The sequence below is a fragment of the Rattus norvegicus genome, chromosome 19 (genome assembly GCF_021556685.1).
Source record: "Rattus norvegicus strain SHRSP/BbbUtx chromosome 19, alternate assembly SHRSP_T2T, whole genome shotgun sequence".
In the NCBI taxonomy this organism is placed as follows: Eukaryota; Metazoa; Chordata; class Mammalia; order Rodentia; family Muridae; genus Rattus; species Rattus norvegicus.
In genome coordinates this window covers 69,871,719-69,895,588 of record NC_141552.1, presented here as the reverse complement: position 1 = coordinate 69,895,588, position 23,870 = coordinate 69,871,719, and the positions used below count along the sequence as shown (strand labels likewise).

The 23,870-nt window shown below is 48.2% G+C and overlaps 1 protein-coding gene and 1 long non-coding RNA gene across 4 annotated transcripts in view; both read right to left on the bottom strand.

Moving 5' to 3' along the window:
* LOC147999624 (uncharacterized) overlaps positions 1-4,700 on the bottom strand; it is a 113,255-nt gene extending 108,555 nt beyond the window's left edge. The window contains exons 1-2 of one of the 3 annotated variants that reach the window (XM_087595366.1): positions 3,939-4,700; positions 1,879-2,029 (exon numbers count right to left, since the gene is read on the bottom strand). The gene's annotated coding sequence lies outside the window, so the exon portion shown is untranslated. Of the gene's footprint in view, positions 1-1,662; positions 2,030-3,300; positions 3,486-3,938 lie in introns of those variants that run through there. The other 2 variants (XR_015643685.1, XR_015643686.1) reach the window with 2 other exon arrangements.
* A 13,259-nt stretch (positions 4,701-17,959) lies between these two features.
* Positions 17,960-23,357, bottom strand: LOC147999623 (uncharacterized). The gene is made up of 3 exons (XR_015643689.1): positions 23,138-23,357; positions 22,462-22,604; positions 17,960-20,491 (listed from the first exon to the last, which is right to left on the bottom strand). It is a non-coding gene; the product is annotated as an uncharacterized LOC147999623 (long non-coding RNA).
* Positions 23,358-23,870: the final 513 nt, after the last annotated feature.

Sequence of the window (23,870 nt, the reverse complement as noted above, 5' to 3'; positions counted from 1 at the left end):
CGATAATCTCCAACAGACATTCAAACAGACCAGTCTGATCTAGGGAATGCCACAATGGAGAGTCTCAGATGACCCGAGGCTCTGTCAATTTTACAGTTAAAAGCTAGCCAGAACACGGGGTGTTGTAAGTACCATCTAACCGACTCACTGGATACTTGAGAGATCGTATTTGAATGTAGTCTGCACCCTCACCTGACTCCCAGACATACTGGCTTAATTCTTTCTTCGGAGCTCACTTCTCTAAGTAATTGTGTTGTACCTGGAGACCCCTAGCTCCCAGCATGCCCCTAACACCTCCTAGCCCTCCACTTCCAAATCTCCCCACAGTTGTCCTTCTAAGCCACCTCAGTCCTCTCTCTTCACTCTCCTCTCTCAGTGTCCCTAAAGACCTTCCACCACTTCAGGCTTGTCCCTTTACTGTCCCTGTGTGCCCATACCCTTGGCTGGTTAGCCTGAGGTTGGTGCCCTGTGCCATTGACTGTGTAAGATGCTCCAGATGGCGTAAGTCACTTGCTGGTGTGGAGATGGTCAGCCTGGATGCAGTGGTTTAAGTTGCCAAGCTGTTGATCCACTCCCTTCACCAAGTACACTTGGAGGAAGGGAGAGCCCCATGCCAAAGCCAGGAAGTTCTGTCACCCGTTCCTACTCTGATTTCACACCAGGATACAGGTAGAAAAACCAGAGGTCCACTGATGCTCATGGAGGACCAGGACAGGTCCCCATGGACAATATCCTATGCCCTGCAACACCCTCCAGTCTGCAAAACCATCCCAGAGTGGTTGTAAGAGAACAGCAGGGTTTGCTGGATCTATAAACAAAATGCTGCTACCCACAAGAAAGTCAGGTTGTTTTCTCTCTTGTTGGTAAATCCCAATGGCCTACTCTGAGTTCTGGCCAAGGCAGAGCACAGCTTGGAATCCAGAACTGCACACATTTCTATCCAGATCTGTCCTTCCATTAGTTAATCAGACACTGTCTGAGGTCATCAGAAAGATGTGGAAAATTCCTCCCTGAGCAAATGACTTCAACAGCAATGGCTTTACATTACATTTTGTGTTTCATTTCCCCTGGGTTTAGTGTTCCAGGCACCCTAGAGTAACTTCCCCGTAGACCTGGTTTGTGCTTTCTGGGGCCCAAGCTCCAGCCAGCAAGTATCTAGAGTAGGGCTAGCAGGGGTGGTGCGTGCCTTGCATCCCAGCAAGTGGATGTCTGAGTTGGACATGTTTCAGGAAAGGAAAGGAAAGGAAAGGAAAGGAAAGGAAAGGAAAGGAAAGGAAAGGAAAGGAAAGGAAAGGAAAGGAAAGGAAAGGAAAGGGAAGGGAAGGGAAGGGAAGGGAAGGGAAGGGAAGGGAAGGGAAGGAAAGGAAAGGAAAGGAAAGGAAAGGAAAGGAAAGGAAAGGAAAGGAAGAAGGAAGGAAAAAAGAAAGGAAGAAAAGAAAGGAAGGAAGGAAGGAAAGAAAGAAAGAAAGAGAGAAAGAAAGAAAAAAGAAAGGAAGGAAGGAAGGAAGGAAGAAAGAAAAACAAAGAAACAAAGAAACAAAGAAAGGGAGACTATAGAGTAATTTTTTTGTGAGACTTCTCCTGGGGAGACATGAATTTGGATTCACTCCAGATAGGTCACTGATGACAGACCGAAGAAACCTTTCTACCGGAGTCTAGTTTGGTGAACAGGGTGAGTTTACTGATGTGATAGCTGCTTCCCAGTACAGCCAGGTCCCAGAATGACGTCAGTCCATGTAACAACGTACAACACTTAGCTCTCTGCGCAACTAGCAGGCAGTTCCCCAGAAGAGTCCCCTTTAACTAGCACTCACTGACTGCTTACGTAACACCCAGGCGGGCCCCCAGAATCCTTGTTTTCTTTTGAGTTCTTGTAACCTTTGTGGGTTTCATGAGCAGTCTCTCCTCCAGGGATGCTTGTGAAGAAAGACCGGCCCTCTTTTGTCTTCAGGAGACGGGGCAACCTCGGGAGCTACTTCTTGGTTTTGTTCCTTGTTTGAGACCGATGTCAACAGCAGTGTTTGGAAGCCTAAAGATGGGACATGAGTGGGTGGCTGAGGTCCCTCCCACACACAGCTATGCAGGATGGGAAGCAGGAGCGTGAGCCCTGGGAGGACTTCCGGGTCTCTGGGCTCGCAGTGGCCCATTGTATGCAGATCTGGGCGGTTCCTCAGCCCGCACCAGGCACCAGCTCCACCTTCAGCTGATACAGAACTGGGTCAGTGCCTCTGCCCAGTTAGGAGGAGCTCTGAGCTGGTTACTCATTCTTACTCATGGAGGTTCCGCAATGCGTCAACGCCAGCCCCAACCTCCGGTCTCCCACATGCATACCGAGCCTCCCTGTCCATCTGGAGAGCAGTGAACTAAGAGGGTTGAAAGGAGATCCCAGACTTGTAAAACCAGATGCTGGGGGCGTCTCCTCTAGGCTGGCTCCCCCTTCCCCGCCAGCCAACAGTTTTTACCTTTTTAAAACCCTGGAAGCAGAGCATCTACTGAACTGCTCGTGTGGGACAGGGTGAGGGGTGGGAGTAAAAAAATCAAAGTGATACATGGGCCGGCCAACTGTTGCATCCTCAACCACGGGGTTGAAGGAGGGGCTGTCCCTATGAAAACAACGGCACTCCAGGATCTCCAGCTACCACAGACACTCCTCATCTAGGGAAGACAGGCCAGCTCTGGCCTCCCCTCACCCCTGACTCTTGTCATCCTCCTCTCCGGTTCCCCTGGATCTGCAGTACTGTAGTTGCTGGGGAAGGAGAAATTGTTTCTGCCTAAGGTTGATCTACTCGACTGTGACTTTAAATGCAAAATGTCTGTCACAGGCTTGTGGGGTAAAAATGTTTGAGGAAAACATGGAACCTTTAAGAGCTGGAGCTTAGCTACAGGAAGGAAGGAAGTCACCGGAGAGAGGGTCCTAACAAGGTCCTGCTTCCCTGAGGAGCTATGGTGTCCTTCCCATTTCATGTTTGATGGTCAGGTCAGTTCTATCACAGCCTTCTGCCACCCTGAACTCCCCCACCCCATACGGTCCCCACCGTGAAGGCCAGACTCTTGCTTCAAGTTGCTTTTGTCCAAGATTTTGTCATGGCAACAAGAAACACAAGCACATCCTTCCAAATGGCTGCATTGTGGAGACCGTGGGTGTGGTCACATCATGTGTTCAATGCTGACAATGCACAGAGCAGGGCAGTCAGAGGTGACCCATGTGACCCAGCCAGTGACATGGCAAAGTGCCCATGTGTTTCTGTGTCTGTTTCTCACGGGGTTTCCTGTTCTTCTCCCTCACCTCCCCCTACATACCTGCAGACTGTGGGTGGGCTGCCTGGGGCCAAAGGCCACAGATCCCAGGGATATGCCTCAGATTGTCCCTGTGACCCTGTCAACTGGGGTACAGTTGCAGCCAAACCTTTCCTCGATTCCCAGAAAGACATGGAACTGCTCCACTTCCTCTCGAACACCTGCTGGTCTGAGGTGAAGCCTCTACTGAAGACTTATGCTCAGTGGCCGCCGGGAAATCTGCCCATCTTCCAGTAGGATGCAGAGGGCAGTAAAAAAAACCTGCAGACCCCTTGGGTTCTGCCCAGAGGCTGTCACCTGGATGGTGACGTTTGACTGATCAGCCTGGCCCCACCCCAAATCCTGTTTGGCTTGGTTTTTGTAGGCAGGCAGGAGCTAAGGGCCTGAAGAATGAGGCAACAGCTTCTCCAGGGTGAGTTCCTGCCCGGAGCTGGTATCTGGTTTCTCAGCCAAGCATGGGTGACTCTGGCTCTGGCTCTGATTCTGCTGACTCCCAGTTTGGATTACACATTGCACATGGCTAGTCTCTGTTTGCCTGGACACTGACCCTTGGTCCTGGTTGCATGCCGCACACTGGCTCTCTAGGTTTGTCCGGATATCTATCCTCAATCCTGGTCACATTCTGAACTTCAGTCACCCACCTTGGCCGATGCTGCATGGACACTGCACGCTGGCTGGCCGTTTGCCTGGATAGTGATCCCTGATCCTGGTTGTACTTTGTCCTCTGTCCTCTTAAGTGTCTCTGGTTAGTCCTCCCAGAGAAAGGACACAGACTCTATGGCCCAGAAGTTACAGGACCAGATGTAGGTCTTACTTGTGGACACCCCAACCCTATTTTCAGCTTTCTTGGAGTTGTATTGGGGCCTTATTGGCCTAATTTTAATAAACTGGCCAGATGTTTCTTTAGGTATTAGAAACAGGCATGTTCTTACAACTCAGGTTCAACTTAACCTTCGAAGGGCAGAGCAAGACACGATGCTTAAGACCAGGGCTTGGGATAACAACGGAACTTTGCCAATGACAGGGACAGCTTTGCCTCACTTTGTACCCATCTCCCAGGCCATCGAGTTGCCGACGGTTGTGTCCGATTCTTACAGCGTGCAGGTTACAGCCACATGATGGTACCAACCTCTTCTTACTCCTCACAGAGGCTGTATCTAGTAAAGTTTTGTACTTTGTGGGCTAGGAAGCTGGGGGATACCCACACCTATTCTCATGTCTCTCTGGGGTCTCAGGATCCTGGCAGGGATCACACATACTGGACTTGTTGGGGCCTTGGCTTGTCTAAGCCCCTACCCCCAGCCACAGGGGAATTGCTGAAATGCCCCTGTCCCTTTTGAGAGTGAAATGTGTGAAGGGACGAGTGTGGACACCTTATACAGAGGACTCCACCTGTGGAGTGTAGAAAGCCGCTGCGGCAGAAGTTCCGGTTGGCAGGGGACCTGTCCATGCTCACAGCAAATCAGGAGTGGAAGCCCTTGAGGGAGCTTGACTCAAGGGCTGCTCGCTTCTGACTCCTCCCAGCCGAAGAAAGAAGGGGAAGGGTGGCTGGCAAACAGCAGGTGGGTGGCTGTGTGAGAGAAACTTCAGGGAGAATGTTATGGGGTAGCTGGGGATGGGAGTGGGGTGGGGATTGTCAAAGCCTGAGTCCTGGCCGCCAAAAAAAGTTAGCCAGGCCTATTCCTTCCCAGGTAAAGAAATAGTAAGGAAAACAGAGAAAGGAGCTTTATTCTTTGTGGCCACAGTGGGAAGAACAAAGGTGTCTAGTGACTTCCAGATACATCTCTGGGATCCTGATGTGAGATTCAGGATCAAATAGAAAGCAAGTGGATACACAGAGAAGCAGATCTGTGTGTGGCCCTGCCCATCACTGAGCCACTACCGCCTGGGCTCCAGTCTCCTCAGAGGCAGTCCGACATGTGGTCAGAACTGTGTGAAATCCCTTCTTGGGGGGACTCTGGCTAGCACCAGGCTTCTGCCTTCTCTGTCTGACAGCTTGAGATTCCCAGAGAAATTCTAGTTTCTTAGAGTCCCCAGTAGTCTGACAGCCAAAGAATAGGGAACAGTATCTCTTTATAAAAATCATCACAACAGAAGTCACGGGAAGACTCCCGTGACTCCTGATGAAGCCCTGGCTGAAGAAGGAAGGCCGTGTGTACGGTGGCCTCAGAATTAACATCATGGCACCGCACAATACAGTTGACTCAGGTGACAGTTAAGGAGCAGCTTTACAAGTGCCCACAGGGAAAAGGGAACAGGACAAGCAGGGTTACCTCAAAGGGAACTGGACGCTCTCCCACACACACTGCTATGGAGACCGAGCTCTGTGAGGCAAAGGACCTCGTGGGCAGGACTCAGGCCACATGCAACCCTGTCTTTCCATTCATCAAGGTAGCCATCCAGCCGGATTCTGCAGGAAAGATCTCCATGGAGGACAAAAGGACAAGCCCTGCATGAAGAAAGGGTTTTGAGGGACAGCAGGCAGTGAGAGTGGGATCCAGGCACAAGGGACATCTGCCACGTTTTGGTCTTATGGGAAAATGGCGAAAGTCTTTCTCAAAAGGGACGATTACCGAGGGTGAGTAGGAGAGAAACCACAGGGAAAAAAATTTTTCCCCAGGAACAAAAATCTAAAGGAAAAAAGTTCCCCCAAACTAAACAAAATTAGATTGAGAAATTCCGCACAGTACCTAAGGGACTGAGTGGCTCCTGGTGCTTCCCACTGGCGCCAGCCTCAAGCCCTAAACGGCTGCCTGGGGAAGGGAACCTCGGGATGCAGAAAGTCACGATTCTTTCTTGCAGAACCATTGCTGCTGAAAATTGGAAGCCACTTACGTGAGCCTCAGTAGGAACAGCCGCTGGTGACAACCCACCACATACACACATACGCACACGCACATACACATTCACACTCGAACACACATGCACACGTGTATTCATGCACGCACACACGCATGCACGAACATATCTGCATACACGTTCACACCTGCATACAGTGCACATGCACACATATACACATGCACACTCTTACATACATGCACACACTTGTGCGTGCACACACGTGTACACACACATGCACGTACATGAACACACCCATAACCTGTTTAGGCGCCTTTCCTGTTCCCCACCCCCTTGGCAGGCTAGGTGGAGACCCCCAGATTCCTCGTGGCCCCTTCCCTTAAGACCCTCAGGTGTTGGCAGCCAGCAGGATCCACAAGGTGATTTCCCCATGACCCTGGGCTGAGTACCATCCAACATTAAAGAAACAAAGGAACCCTCTAATTACAAGATGAAACTCTGCCTTCAAAGAATGACAGGAGGCCAGGCTGCAGGAAGAGCTGCTGCCGGGGCCTGGGTGGTCTTGGTGGTGTTTGCTGCTTAGTGATTTGATTAAATGAAAGCCATGCATTTGGGGACTTTTTAAAAAAAAAAATCAAGAAACATAGGCGTCATTCAACCCTCTTCACAAATTACAGGGATTTTAGGTGAACGAGGAGTCGTAAGCCTCTACCGCAATCACTTCCCCTATCTCGCACCACGTATCTATATATCTGATGGTAAAAGTTATCCCGTGCCTTAAAAAATAATAATTTAAAGGAAAAAAAAATCCCTCACAACTGCTCCGCTGCGGGGTGTGGGGTCAAGTTCTGTTTACACGGAGCTCCCGTTCCTCACCATCTGATCTTCGTTAACTTCTGGATCTAAACCTACTTGAGTCTTGTGCCTACAGACCCTTTAATTAGCACGGTATCTTAAATTGCTCTCGAATTGAGGTGGCGGTGGCTGGTTTCTTATCTGTGGAGGAAGAGGCCTTAGGCCACCTGCAGGGCCCACGTGGCTGAGATTTTATCTGTCCAAGCACAACCCCTCTTCCCTGGACCTTCTGGGACCGAGCCTGGAAGGCTTCTCCAGCCATGACTACAAAGGCCATCTCAGCAAAAGGCTAGGAGGGCTCCCAGCCCTACCCTGCCTTTTCCAGGTTGCTGGTTCCTGTGGGGGTGTGGAGGAAGGAGGAAGGACTTTAGAGTCTCTGAGTACCGGGGCTCACCCCCAGTCCCTGTATCTCAGAGTTTGGGCTGCTGAGCCACTGTGGTCGGGAAATCATTAGTCTCTGTCTAGGCCAAAGGTCAAAACAACTGCTCTTAGGGAACCTAGACCAGCCCACTGAAACAGCTCTGAGGTAAAGTGCTGGTTGCTCCAGAGGCAGGAAGTTCTGAGTTCAAGGCTGGTCTGAAGGACTTAGAAAGGCCCGTTGGAGGTGCTGTCAGGAGGTAGGGGGGACCTTGCAGGTCTCTGGTGATATGTTCTTGAAGAGGATAAGTCACCTAAGAGACAAGCCTCTGTACCTTTCTGTGAGTCACCGTCCAGTGGAACACGGATGGCGCATGCGCTATGACCAGCCGGCTGGTGCTCCGGACATGGCGCCTTCCCCTCCATGAGGGACTTGGGGGAAGAGGGGAGTGACAAAAAAACCTTCCTTCTTTTTAAAATGGCTCTGCTCAGACATTTTGTCACAGCAACCAGAGAAGGAAACACCACACACAGTAAAAACCTTTCCTCTTTGTAAGCTAATTCCCCCCCCCCCCAGTTATTTCATCATAGCCTATGAAAGATGACTGACACTCAGCACTCTTTGCCAGGAGAAGTGTGACGGGAAGTCGGCATGTGAGCTAAAGAGTGTCACAGGTCCTATTTGTACAGAACTTGCCACAGAGCCGGGGGTAAACACGACTCGATTTCCACTGGTAAAAATTTAACACAAGGCAAGCCTGCTCACTGCCAAGTGTACCTTAAGATTGTTCTCTGCCTGAGAGCTAATGTCAACAGGGGTTGGGGACGGGGGTGGGGGGTGGCTGTCTCAGATCCCCAGGACCAGCTGCAATCTGTTTAGGTTCCCAGCTTCTGCCTGTCCCAGGGCCCTGGCATGAACAGGGCAGAAGTGAATTGGGAGGGTGGTGTGAAGACGGTGCTGGTGGCTGAGGAATCTCAACCGCCAGCCGTCTGGGAAGCCTGCAGGGCCTGGCAACCACTCAGATGTCAGGGTGACCAATAGAATCCTGAACAGAAATAGCCAGACACGGAAAACGAGCCCTGTAACCCAACTGGGGACAAAGGTTGGTCACCAGCAGGGACTGAGCCTTGAGTTTCACTTTGGGGGTGATTTCTCTGGCATCAGACATTCCCTTCAAACAGTGGGGAAATTTTAGTGAGCATAAAACTCACCAAAGAAGCTAAATGATTTCTCTCACGTCAGCTCAATCAAAAAAAAAAAAAAACCAATTTAAAATATTTTCAGGGCACTAAAACTACCAACTGTGTCTCTGTGTCTGTCTGTCTGTCTGCCTGTCTGTCATTTACCTATCCATCCATCTGTTTGTCTACTCTGTAAGTATTTGAGTAGCTGATCACTCACTTCTACCAAAAAGGGGGGGTTGACAATATCTTACATATTATTTATATGAGACTAAGCCATTGCATAGCCTTATATGTTCCCAGAATAGCTCAGCAATATGGATTGGAAGGAAGGAAGGGCAAAGATTGAAGGAAAGGCAAAGATACAAAGATAGGGTCTCACACAGCCCATATATATATAGCTGAAGATGACCTTGAACTTCTGATCCTGCTACCTCTGCCTCCTGGGGGGCTGGAATGACAACCATGTGCCATCAGGCCTATTGCTAAATACTTTTTAAAAATAGATACCGTAGGGAGCTGGAAAGATGGCTCAGCAGTTAAATTCCATCACAGAGGATCTGAGTTCAGTTCCCAGCACCCATGTCAGGTGATTCACAGTTGCCTGTAACTCCACCTTTAGGGGATCTGACTTCTCTTGCCTCCTGGGACACTTCTCTTCACATACGTGCACACTCGCGAGCACACACACACACACGAACACACACACACACACACGAACACACACACACACACACACACACACACACGAACACACTGCAAGGAGCCATCATCTTCTGTTGTAGCCACTGGTGGCTCCAGAGCATAGTTCTAATCCTATGACCATCCTAGACAAACCCAGGACACAGAGACAACAGAAAGACATCAATGTGAGTGAGAGCTCCTGGGAAAAGAGAGTGAACAGGAGACCAAGAAAGGTAGGAAGCATCATCTCTGAAGTGTCCAAACCCTGCTCTCCAGGGAGCTGCAATGCAAGGATTCTTGTGCTACTTTGTGGCACAAAGAGAAAAGTACCTCCAACTCCTATGTATCAGGACATACCTCATGCTCAGGGTATACCTGTGCACATACCCCATGCTCATATGTGTCACGACAGACCCCACATTCATGTGCATCAGGACGTACCCCCCCACTCACACACGTTAGGACGTACCCCACGCTCACCTGGGTCAGGATGTACCCCATGTTTGGGATGCAGTTGTGCACCTTAAGAACTGTCTCACTATTGTCAGGTGTCTGAACAGCTGAGCTGCAGAAAAGGGATACATTGTATACTTGAAAGACAGAAGCAGAGACAAGCCTCTGAAGGGAACATAGGAAATGATGCCCTTGTGGGGGAGTAGAGGGAAAGATTCATAAAGCATAAACAAGCCTCGGCAGTCTTACTTTACCCTTAACCCAGCTCAGACAGACCTCTGCAACTGCTCATTATCACCAAATGCCCTTTCAAGTGTTGAATTGCTAAAGAAAAAAAATCTAAGTCAGCTCTCCAGATGACGTGTAAGACATATTGATTCATTCTGATTGGCCTAAGGGGGTACAAAAGTTGGAGCAGCTGCAAAGGACACACATACAGACAGACACACATGCACACACACACACACACACACACACACACACACACACACAGTGTCCAGGAGTGCCCAGCCCTTTGACATTGTCATCTACTAAGTTCACACTTTAGGATGTGCAACAGAGGTAGAAGAAACTTGCGAAAACTTCATAATTGCCTGTGCACATGTGTGCAGTTGGAGCAGCACGTGTGAAGACCAGAGTGTGACCCCGGCCTCTTGCTCTGTCACTCTATATTGCCTTCAGACAGTTTCTTAACTGAACTCAAGTCTCATCCGTTCTACTAGGCTGGCTGGCCAGGACATTCTCCACCCTGCAGGGCTGGGTTTATGAGAACACACAGCCTTGCCTAGCTTTTCACCTGGGTGCTCTGGATTCACACTCAGGAACCTAGGCTTGCAGAACAAGCACCCTTACCACTGAGCCATCTCCCCAGCCCTGTTATACTTCAAAACCTTAGGCTTTTTGCGTTGACTTGCATCCCTGTTTCTCTGTATCCCTGCATCCCTGTATCTCTGTATCCCTGCATCCTGTATCTCTGTATCCCTGCATCCCTGTATCTCTGTATCCCTGTATCTCTGCATCTTTGTATCTCTGTATCCCCATATCCCTGCATCTCTGCATCCCTGTATCCCTACATCACTGTACCTCTGTATCCCTGTATCTCTGTATCCCTGTATCCCTATATCACTGTATCCCTGCATCCCAGCATCTCTATATCCCTGCACCCCAGCATCTCTGTATCCCTGCATCACTGCATCCCTGCATCCCTGCATCCCTGCATCTCTGTATCCCTGCATCCCTGCATCCCTGCACTCACAGGTAGCCTTGGCTTCACATGGCCTGTTGCTCTCGGTTGGATGTGCCTATTGGGAACATTGCCTATTAAGATTTGTATAAGAACTACTGGACTGTAGTGTCATGTTCAACTTCCTGACCATATTGAGGTAACTGAATCCAGCTTCTAACAGACTCTCAAATCAAGAGAGACTGAACTTGAAGCACATGCACAAATTCTGGAACATACTACTCACTAAGAGGTTTAAACAGCAACTCTGCCAACACCATCAATTTCTAGTTCTTTGTTTATCTATCATCTATCTATCTATCTATCTATCTATCTATCTATCTATCTATAGTGTATGTCTCTCTCTCTGTGTATGTATGTATGTGTGTGCACATGCATGCTACCACATGTGTGTGGAGGTCAGAGACCAACTTCTAGGAGTCAATATCCTCTTTCGACCAGGTGGGAACAGGGGATCAAACTTAGATCATCAGTCTTGGCAGCAAGCACCTTTATGCACTGAGCCATCTCATCAGCCCACAGTCCTTGATTTCCCAAGGTGCAGAAATGGGTTAAGAAAAATAGCTGCTTTGAATGTGAACACTAGGACTCCCTGGGGGACTGTGTTCTGCACAGAATGGAGCATATGATATATGCATCCTTATGTTCCCTAATAACGGCAGGGGACATGGCCCAGTTGATAAAGTCTTTGCATGCAAACATGAAGATCTGAGTTCAGATCCCCAGCACCCACATGAAAAGCCAGATACAGCACGAAGCACTTGTAATTCCGACGCTGGAGAGGTGGAAGCAGAGGATTCCTGTTGACCACTAGCCAGTCAGACTTTACTAATCAGTAAGCCACAGCTGACAGTAAAAGAACCTGTCTCAAAAACAAGGTCGATTGCTTCAGAAGAACAACACCCAGGAGCTGTACTCTGGCACATGCACAAACACACACAAACATGTGCACACAAGTACAAAGACACACGCACACACAAAAGGTATTTTCAACGAAGGTGAGGCAATTGGAAAACACAAGTGTGTAAACTGAAGCTGCTAATGTGGAAACCAACTCCAACTACCGCCAGTTTATCAACCTGCATACGCATCGACTTCGGATCTAGTCAGCCCTTAACAGAGCGATAAGGAAATGCTGAGCTAAGCTCCAAGGTTCAACTACTTCCTACCAAGGCAAAATGGCAGACAACAAAGTCTTCACAGGATCCTCATCTGAGATCCCCTAGGCGTGGCTGCCATGATTTAGAGAGGCCTGGCCTGGCATCTGTCCCGGATATTGGATACCTAGTGAAGTAATCTTCCTTGGGAACAAGCATATTTTGTCTTGGTCTTTGGGGCGCTGTCTCTAGCATCATAAGTGCCAGAACAGGGGCCACTGGTTGTCATGGCGATCTGACGGAGCACGAAGTCAGTGGCCGACACACAGTGAATGCTCAATACACACCAGGTGATGAAGTAGGTACCCTGGAGTGCTTAGCTACTGACTGAGCCATTGACACTGAAAACACAGGGCACACAGAAGCCCACACCCACTTCTAATCGAGGTGGGGAACGTCGGCAATGACCTGGAGTGTTCGATGCTTGGCACAAAAACAAAACACGTGATGCCACAACTTTCAAAGCATTCACTCTTATAGGGTGGCACATGCATCTAATCCCAGCAACTGGAAGACAGAGCCAGGAGGATCTCTGTGAGTTCAAGGCCAGCTTGTTTGGTCTACATAGCAAGTTCCAGGCCAGCTAAAGCTATATAGAAAGAATCCATCTAAATGTATATAACATATTATTTACGTTATATAAGCATATGTAAATACATATTTAACAATGTTAATAAGCAGAAAGAATTGTCTCTAACCTTACAATTCTATCACTTTGAATTTTGAATTTGAAAGTTAACGTCTTGCTATCTATGTGCATGTGCACATACATGTTGCATATATAAACATACATACACATGCAGATCTATACATACTTAAAGTGAAATGTTGTATGTCTGCCTTTTTCACATCCTCTTGCACATTGGGTATTGTCTTCGACACCGTGTCTGAAGGCACAGCTTTTCTATCTTTCATGTAGGTGGGCCGCACATGGAATTTACCAGTTTGCTAGGGAGCTCCTCGCCTCACAGCAAGCTCTTTACCCACACTGAGCCATTTCCCAACGTCGGCTGTACTTCTCTGATGTAGTCGAAAGCTTACCACGGTGTTTAATTTGTAAAAAGGTGTGGATTGACAACTGCCCGGAGCCGTTTATAAATGTCTCAGGGTTTTACTGCCATGAACAGACATCATGACCAAGGCAACTCTTATAAGGACAACATTTCATTGGGGCTGGCTTCCAGGTTCAGAGGGTCAGTCCACTGTCATCAAGGCGGGAACATGGCAGCATCCAGGCAGGCATGGTGCAGGAGGAGCTGAGAGTCTGCATCTTTATCTGAAGGATGGTAGGAAAATACTGGCTTCCAGGCAGCTAGGAAGAGGGTCTTAAAGCCCACACCCACAGTGACACACCTACTCCAGCAAGGCCACACCCACTCCAACAAGACCACACCCACTCCAGCAAGGCCACACCCACTCCGACAAGACCACACCCACTCCAGCAAGGCCACATCCACTCCAACAAGGCCACACCCACTCCAACAAGGCCACATCCACTCCAACAAGGCCACACCTTCAAATAGTATCACTCCCTGGGCCAAGTATATTCAAACCACAACGATAAACCTCTCCCCTCCTTTTTCCTACTTAAAAGAACAAAAACAAAAAAATAATGGGGTTTCACAGTAGCCCAGTGGTTCTCAACCTGTGGGTCATGACCCCCCTGGGTGTCACATATTAGATATTTACATTAGGATTCCTGACAGTAGCAAAATTACATCTCTGAAGTAGCAATGAAATAATTTTATGGCTGGGTGACGTCACAACATTGGGAACAGGGTCGCGGCAGTAGAAAGTTGACAACCGCTATTCTAGGGGCTAGAATTAGCCTAAGCTGGCCTGGGGTCTAGTATTCACTCTGCACCCTAGCCTGGCCTTGAACTTGAAGCAATTCTCCTGCTTCAGCCTCCCAAGTGCCGAGGTGAGGCCCTGAGCCATCAGACCCTTCTTTATTTCGTTCTATCTTTTCTTTTTACCTTTATATTACACAAGATGTATTTTAATGAAAACATTAGTACTAAATGAGTTAATACAATGGCTTTTGATAGATTTGACAAATAGATCCCTACGTGTCAGGGACCTCAGTGTACACCTCAGCCAAGAGAGTCACGGGGTCAAAAAAAAAAACAACTCAGCAGTCGTAGACACACCTTATTTGAGTCCGAAACGGGCAGGTCAGAGATGTGAGAGGCTGCTTTGGGACTCTTTAGGTCTGCCACATACAGGGATACAGAATGGGAGAGACAAACTTGAGACTGAGTTCTTTGCAGTCCTTCCCAGTTTATAAACTGTGTTCGTGTTGACGCTACACTTGCTCCCTGCCAGTGAAACCCCAACCCTGTGCTCACACTTCCCCCACAGGAGCCTCAGGGGACTGATGTCACATCTGGTGTTGTTTTGTTTATTGGTGCTGATGATGGGAGACACCCTTCAGCTGGAGCCTCTGCAGGCTGTTAAGAGGAGTTTGCATGGGAAGCCGCAGGCTACCACCATGTGGGGCAGGCCAGTTTTAGAACTAGAAGTGCACACCTAAATTAGAAGAAACGGAGGTCCTACAAAATAGCAGGCCCCCATTATCAGAGAGGTTTTCAGATGTTAGCAAACCTCCAACCTGAGTGTTGGAGATGCGGCTCAGTTGGTTAGGGTTGCCCAGCACGCACCAAGCCCTAATAAAAACTAACTGAGGTGATGAACCTCAACCTCACAAACCCGGCATTCAAGAAGAGACAAGAGAATCAGGAGCTCAAAGTCATCTTCAGCTACTGGACAGTTCTAGGCTAGCCCGTCCAAAGATAAGAGAATAAGAGAACCCGTTGATGTAGGTCACACCTGACACTTGTGACTCTGAGGACCAAAGAAAATCTGAAAGTAACTCCAGGTCGTGTCTTTCAGTGTCTGGGCGGGTTTTTCTGATGAGAGAACCAATCCGACTTCACGGAAGATGATGAGAAATGCATTCGGTAAGATGAAGTTACTAACCCATCAGGAAGAGTTCCCAGGCAGCCCAAATAGACCTCGGATATTTATCGAATGCTTCTGGAGATGGTGAACGGGATGGCTGCTTCATTCAAAGGCATCTCAGTGTGCCGGGCACATCTGTCCAGCCAAATCTATGGGAGCCATGCCAAACTTGTGGAGCACGCTATCTGCATTATCTCTTGCAGAGAATGTCACAAGTCATTCAAGGGTACCTCTGCTGTAAGCCTCGTGTGCAGGCAGTTGGGTGACATCATGCATTTCCTCTTCACTGGGGTATGTTTGCTCCTGAAGCTGCCATGACACATTACCAGAAGCTGGATGCTTCAAACAAGAATCATCTGTCCGTGGTGGTGAAGACACACCTTTAAATCTCAGCACTCAGTAGGCAGAGGCGGGTGGAGTTCTGTAAGACCAGGCATTGGGAGGACAGTGACACACCTCCTCCAAAAAAGCCACACCTCCCAGTCCTTCCCAAACAGTTCCACCACAAAGCATTTAAATATATGAGCCCATGAAGGCCATTCTCATTCAAACCACCACAGCCAAACATGGGGTGATTGATCCAGTCCTTTTCTCAATAGAAATGGAAACTTCCTTCAGCTGGCTTTCTGCAAGTTCACAGGGCTGCATTCAAAGACTCTGTAGAAAGAGTGAGTCACTGTAGGCTGACAGAACATGGGTTGCATTTTCAGGAAAGGATTAAAGAATGGCCTAAATGCACCATGTGAGAAGTGACACCCTGTGCATTCCTTTCTTTAATATTGACTGTAGCACGTTATCCTTCACCCTGACGCCTTTCTCTCTCCACATTCCAGTGCAGGTCTCCTTGTTCTTTATTTCCGTTGCTTTGATGAAATACTCTGACAAAAGAGTAACCTAAAAGATGAAGGGTGTATTTGGTTTACAATCCCAGTTTACAGTACATTGATTGTGGGGAAAGTTGAGGCAAGAACTTTAAGCAGCTAGTCACCTCACTTCCATAGTCAGGAGCAGGGAGTTGAACAACCACATCCATGCTTCCTTGTTGCTTGTGCTCGGCTAGATTTTCCTACTCTTATACAGTTCAGGACACCCCCTCTCACACCCAGCACCCTACAACCCCTTGGCCTAGGGAGTGGAGCCACCCACAGTGGGATGGGTCTTCCAACATCAATTAACTTAACTAAGACAATTCCTCAAAGATATGCCCACAGGCCAACCGATGTAGACAATCCTTCATTAAGATTCTCTTCTCAGGTGGTTCTAGGTAGTGTCTGGTTGACAATTAACTCTAACTATGGTGCTGCTGCCCTTGGTTGAGTCTGAATGGCCTGCCCCGACAAGTTTTAATTTAGGCCACAAATCTCATGCCTGGTTTGCATTTTAGTGATTTGCCTCAGGAGTATTTTCTGCCTAATGAATACATGCTGGTAAAGAACCACGACTGTGGGGAACAGATGAAATACTGAGTAGATGTGTGTTGTTAACGTGGGCGTGGCCATGTTAAGAATGACAGTGCCTCAGACCCATGGGAATAGCAGGTCTTCCTCTGTGTGTGTGTGGGGTGGGGGGGGAATAGCTGGTGCAGCTTCCTCCTCCAGGATGACTGTAGCTTGAGACTGTCTCCCTGGAGACAGAGACCCCTTACGGAGATTAGAATAAACAGGCTGTGTTTCCCCAGGCGTGCAGACCTGTGTCTTTCATGACCTGTGTCTTTCATGACCTGTGTCTTTCATGACCTGTGTCTTTCATTTCCTCACCCTGTTCCCCTGTCAGGTCAAATCCAGAGCTGTGCAAGTTGCCGCACGGGACATCCTGAAACATATTGCCACTGACATCGCAGTGTAAGAGTACAGAAGAGGAGGCTCCTACAGAAGCAATCAGGGCTTGCAGTGCTTGGCCTACCCAGCAAGGTTTTCCTCATGGAGTGTTTCTTCACGCCAAGAGCTGTGTGCCCAGCATCATGAATGGCCACTGTGGAGCACCCGGCTACTTCACATAGTATCCTGCAAGGCACTGGTCACTGTGAGTAAAGTCTTTTTTTTTTTTTTTGGTTTGGTCACATTTTTGACAGAAACAACAGAGGGAACATTTATTTTGGCTCAGGGTTTCAGTTCACAGTTGGCTCCATTGCAGGGGCCTGAGCTAAGCAGAGAACTGTGGTACAGAAGCAAAGTTGTTCACCCCGTGCTGGGCAGAAGAGAAGATGGCAAGGTTAGATACACCCTCGAGTACGCGCTCCCAGTGGCAAACTTCCTCCAGCTGATTTTGAACAAAATAAGAGCAAAGTGAATCCAACAATACGTAAAAAGAATTATATACGCCGGCCTTGGCTAGGGTTTCATTGCTGCGAAGACACACCATGACCGTGGCAACTCTTAAAAAGAAAAATACTTACCTGGGGCTGGTTTACAGTTCTGAGGCTGAGGTGGGAAGCATGATAGCACACAGGTAGACATGGTGCTGGACCGGTAGCTGAGAGTTTACATCAGGATCCACAGGCCGCAGGAAGAGAGAGAGAGCCACTGGGCCTGGCTTGAGCTTCTGAAACCTCAAAACCCAACCCCCAGTGACACACTTCCTCCAACAAGGCCACACCTCCTAACAGTGCCACTTCCTCTGAGCCTGCGGGGTCGTTTTTCATTCAAACTACTACAACTCCATAACCCTATTATTCCTACTACACAAATCTAACTCCACATTAGAAAATCTATTCCGTGGAATGTATTGTGTCAGCAAACTGAAGAGGCAAAATCAGAGGGAAAAAAAAAGTGACAAAATCCAATGTTCGTTCGTGAGAGGAACTCTGATCAGATTAACAGAGAGAGGGAGACAATACAGCTTGCTCACGCACCAAACCAAATAACAGGATGACTGCCGTTAACACAGGTCGTGCTGAATGCAGTTGACTTGTCTGCCTTGCCTGAGGAGCAAGGTTGTGCCCTGTCTGCAACGCGTCGCTGTCCCTACCTGCAGATGGGATGTATGGTGACAGATTTTACCTTCAAATGAAATCTGAATGCAAGGAAGTGAGTTTAACAAGGGTATAAGCCAAAACACAAAACACAATCATCCTTCTATAGCGTTATGGTGTGTATGTGCTCAGTTCAGGGAGTGGTACTATTAGTGGGTGTGGCCTTGTTGGAATAGGTGTGGCCTTGTTGGAGTAGGTGTGGCCTTGTTGGAGTAGGTGTGGCCATGTTGGAGTGGGTGTGGCCTTGTTGAAAGTGGGTGTGTCACTGTGAGTATGGGCTTTAAGACCCTCATCCTAGCTGCCTGGAAATGAATATTCTGCTAGCAGCCTTCAGATGAAGATGTAGAACTCTCAGCTCCTCCTGCACCACGCCTGCCTGGATGCTGCCATGTTCCTGCCTTGATGATAATGGACTGAACCTCTGAACCTGTAAGCCAGCCCCAATGAAATGTTGTCCTTATAAGAGTTGCCTTGGTCATGGTGTCTGTTCACAGCAGTAAAACCCTAACTAAGACATATAGACTAACAGTAAACCTTAGAAGTTTTAAAGTACACAACCACTTACAACTACTCCAGAGAATGTAAAAGGCTCAGGGATAAACTTAATGAAATGTGTTCCAAATCTCCATGCTGAGAATTTCAGAGAACTGATGGAGAAAATCAATCTGGGCATAATGGTACACACTTGTAATCCCAGTACTTGGGAAACAGAAGCAGGAGGGTCACTACAAGGCCAGCCTGGTCTATGTAGTAAGTTCTTGACAATCCAGGGCTACATGGTGAGACCCCGTCTCAAATTAAAAAAAAAAAAAGTGCATAGATGTGAGATAGCTCTGTGATAGCTTTGCCTTTGCTAAACAAGCCTTCAACCTGAGTTTGATCCCTAAAATCCCATGCAAAAGTCAACGTGGCACACACGTTTGTCATCTCAGTGAGCCTGTGGAGAGGCGGGAAATGGAGTCAGGAGAAGCAATGGAGTTCCTGAGCCTGAAACAACATCATAGAAACAGAGATGCCCCGAATCAACAAGTTAGATGAAGAGAACTGACGCTCCACAGTTGTCACGTGACCTCCACACGGACACAGTGGGCACAAGCATACACAGGAGCAAGCCAACAGTAAATGATAAAAGGAAATGAAGAGACACACTGTGCTCACGCATTAGAAGGTTCAACACAGCACGTGTGTTACTTCTCCCTAAACCAACCCAATGGGTCAACGCAATCTCCATCTGAAGAAATTCCGGAAGGCTTTATGCGCGTGGACAGATTTATTCTTGAGTTTACATGGGCAGCACAAGACCTAAAATAGTTAAAAACAATTGAGAAAAGACAGAAGTGTGAGGAGCTGTTCTAGCTGGTACCACGTAGCTATAGTAACAGCAGTGGTGTGATATTAGCAGAGAGAACTAGGCACGCAGATCAATGGAGCAGGAGCACGCACCCGACTGATTTTTGTTTTTGACAAATTTAAATCTAAAACATAAAAGTGAAGCGGGATGAGAGCCTCCTCCGGCCAAGGTTTCGCAAGAGCAAAACAGCAACAGCAACGAAAACGAACGAGCAAAGCAAAAACCCTCAACGCCAACAAGAAAAACAACAAAACAAAACAAAACGAAATGTGCCTGTCACTAACACAACCTCACACCATGTTCAAAATATGACTCAAAAGTGGATCTCAAATTTAAATGCAAAGATAAATCCTTCAAGCCTTCAGAAAAACATACAAGAGGATTTGACGGATGAGTTTGTTTGTTTGGGAAGCAGGGTTGTTTCTTTCTTTTGAGACAGGGTTTTGCTGCGTAGCCCTGGCTGCCTGGGATTCTTTATACAGCCTGGTGAGCCTGGAACTCACCAAGATCTGCCTGCCTCTGCCTCCAAGTGCTGAGATTAAACACACCTGACACCATGCCCAGCCGGGAAGACATGTTGGATAGCCAAGGCTAGGCAGAAAGGAGATAAGGATTGACATCACGGTGTGGTAAGGAAAGACCAAATGTGTAACCTCGCCTTATCTATCAATCTCTGACCTGCAAAAGAGAAGACAAGTTACGGGTGGAAAGAAAATAGTTGTGAAAATTTGTATACACACACACACTCACACACACACACACACGCACACACACACGCACACACACGCACAGCTGCATGTACATAAACAGCCTTATGTGTCTGGAGGACACACAACCCAGACCTGTGTGTGAAATGGCTGTCCCACCACAGCTCCACCACACCACAGGGTCCAACTGAGCAAAAGAGGCAAGGGCAAGCGAGTCACATTTGGCAGCCTCAGTGAGGCGGCAGGGATGGCGGTCCTCAAAGTAGTCATCCAGCACGAAATTATAAAAACAGAGAGAACAGACTCCCAGTTACTAAGGGTGACGAGGGAGGGTTGGAGCAGGGCAGGTTCTGGGAGGTCGAGTGAGGGTGGCGGGTGACAGTGTCGTCACCTATATGGTGGTCATTATTGTCCAGGTCAGTACCCTGCTGAGATATTCTGCCATCGTCTTCTAGGCTGTTACCATCAAGGAACCTGGGGGATGGATATGCAGGATTTTAGTTTAATGGCTTATAAGTCTGCAAATCTACTTAAAAAAATTTTTTTTACACTTATTTCCTTATTTATGCGTCTGTGTGCACCTGTTTGCCACAGCACATGGGTGGAAGTCAGAGGCCTGGTTCTCGCCCTCCTCTGCGTGAATTCCCAGGGCTCAGGGATACTGAGCCCATGGATACGGAGCCAACGTTGCTGAACTGTTCAATGTAAAGTGAGAGGCTTGCAGGAGATGGGGGCGGGGGTGGGGTGGGCAGGACGTCAACACAGAAGGCAAATACACAGGGATAGACATTCTGCAGGCACAGGATTGAGTATTAGGGCTCCGTGCAGTGGTGCATGCCTGGAATCCAAGCCCTTGGGAGGCTGAGGCAGGAGCATCAAGAATTTAAAGTCAGTCTGTGTTACATAGCAAAGTGCTATGTCAGAATGAGAGAGAGGGGAAGAGGGGCAATGGGGGTGGGGTGGGGTGGGGGGGATGAAAGAAAAAAAGAAACATTCAAACTGAGTAAAAAGGTATCCAAGTATGATCCAAGTAGCAGAGGGCTGAAAGGATTCTCCCGCAGGCTCCTGGAGGTTGTCTGCTAACCACCCAGGCCCCTTTGGTGTTAAACTCTTCCACAGAGCAGAAGTCATGGAGGGCCAACAATCCCAAAGTCTGACCATGAGCTGCAGAAAAGCTGGCTGGTCTTAGAAATGCCTGCTTCAGCCCAGCCTGGAGAAATAAAGCTACCTATTGGCTTCTGTTCTGTGCCTAAGAGGGAAGCCTCCATCCAGGCAGGAGGGCTGTGACACCCAGCTTCCTCAACAAAAGCTAACAGCTAAGGTCTCAGCTTGAAGTATGCACAGTGGAGCTCCAGGCCTCCTCCCTGGTAGTGAATGTGTGTGCAAGCCTGGCTGTCTTTAGGCCACGGTTCAATGCAACTACAGCAATCGCTCTCTCCAGCTGTTGCCACGGCTTCAGGAAAATGGCTGTCAGACCTCCGTGGGAGATGCTGAGAGAGACAGAGCTGTCTGCTAGAGAGCTGGGTCGATGTAGCTGTTTCACAGTACTGTGGCTGAGGGTGAGGGCCAGAGCCCTCAGCAGTGTCTACAACACAACCACGTGCGTTTCCACACTGCCACGCCTCTTACCTTTTAAAAAAACCAAATACTATTTAGAGGGGGTACCAGAATGGCTCAAGTTGATCAAGGGCTTGCCACACAAGCCTACAGTCCTAAGTTCAACCCCTAGAACCCATGTGAAAAAAATGCCACAAGTCCTGATCTGAGCTTGGAAAACCAGCTCCAAGGAAGCAGACATAGATTCCCCAGGGCTCTCTGGCCAGCTAGCAAGCCTGCATAGTGAGTCCTGCTAGTGAGAGAGTCTCAAAGAAAAGATGTTTTTAAGGTGGATGTCAACCAAGGAATTACACCTGACCTGACTTCCACATGCACGTATACACATATTGACACACACACACACACACACACACACACACACACACACACACACACACAGAGAGAGAGACAGAGAGAGACAGAGACAGAGACACAGAGAGACAGAGACACAGAGAGACAGAGACAGAGAGACAGAGAGACAGAGACAGAGGCAGACAGAGACAGAGACAGAGAGAGACAGAGACACAGAGACAGAGACAGAGACACAGAGAGACAGAGACAGAGACAGACAGAGACAGAGACACACAGAAAGAACTATTAGGATATACTACTCTGTTAAGCCTGAGGGAAATCTCAAACGTATGAGGTATTCGTTTGAAAGACTGAATGGCTACATGCTAGGTTATCTGGTTCCCAAAGGATGGAGTATTCCTGAAAGAATATTCTGGAAGTCAATTATATACCTTCTCTCAGTAACAGATCCAAACAGTCCTTTGCCATGGGGATGATTATAAAGAATTAACTCGGGGGAAAGATTAGGCATCCCCTACCGTCACTTTGGAAATGACCTTGGCAGAGAGGAACTGATGGAAACCTTGAGGCTGTGTTGTCTGTAGATGTCCTTCCTGTGGGACCTGTGTGCGACGCACAGGCTGTCTGCCTTCACAGCTTCAGTTCACCGTGGTAAAGCTCAAAACAAGGTCATCTGGGCCTAAGGGGGAAGTTTTAGAGGGTAAGAGCACTTGCTATGCATCGTGGGAATCTCTGTTTGAATCCCCAGAACCTACATAAAAATCCGGGTATGGCATACGTACAACCCCAAGGCTGCAGGAAGCAGAGGCAGGAAGATTGGTGGGGCTTTCTGACCGGCAACCCAGCTCCAGGTTCAGTGAAAAAAGTAGAACATGACAGAACACGACACCAGACATCCTCCCTCATCCTCCTCAGACACGAGTGTGCACATATGTGCACACACCACACTCACACCTGTGTGCTTAAGACAGGGATTCGCCAAGATCATTTCCCGTTCAAGTCATGTACTATAAAATACCCTGTCTACGGTGATTTTCAAATTCCAGTTGTTCTCTTTCCTGTTTTGAGGATGTGCAGTAAGTCACCCTCTCATGGACTCCGAGACTAATGAATTCCCTGTCGTCTGAACAGTGGGAGAGGGGTAGCCATGGGATCTGATCTTGGGCTCGGAATGTGTTGTGATGCTGTTCTGTGCTCACATCCCCTCAGTACCTGAGGATGCTTCTCACTGCGGTCCAAGGAGCCTGGAGGGCATCTTAGAAGCCAGAGCACCCATTGTGCCTAGCAGACATTGGGCCGTACCAATTCCGTGAACTGCAGACGTTTTCTGTAAAACCCTTGGTCACAGAGCATTCTTCCTGTCTGTGCTGCCATGTTTTCTACCAGTCATGAGCTTTCCAGAATATTCTGTTATTTTTGCCAAAGGGTATTTCTGATGGAGCAAAGAAAGGAATAACATCACATGTGTGAAGGAGGAGTCTTCTAGTCCTAGGGACGGGTGATGGTGTGTCGTGGGTTATGAGTGCATGGTGTGTGTGTGTGTGTGTGTGTGTGTGTGTGTGTGTGTGTATTTTCTGTGGATTCTGGCAATGTTAGCATCTTGGGCCTGTGGGAAATTGTGCTGCAGAAGTAGATGCTGGTTTCAGGCTGTAGGGCCATGATTCCATTGTGTTTTCCTCATCCTTTAGAAAAATAATCACAAACATGTTTAAATATGTGAGGCATCTATAGAGAAAGTTAACACCAGCATGCATCTTTAATTTTATTCATTTATTATTATTAATTATTATTGTAGTCTAAAATTCTTTCACCAAATACAAGGAAATCACAACCATAATGAGTGTTCCTGACCAGTTTTGTTGCTGTGGCTTTTCAGCGGTCAGTGCCTTGCTGGGAGTCTGGCTTTCTGCTGTCCACCCCAGCTCTGGGCATGCCGTTGTCTTTC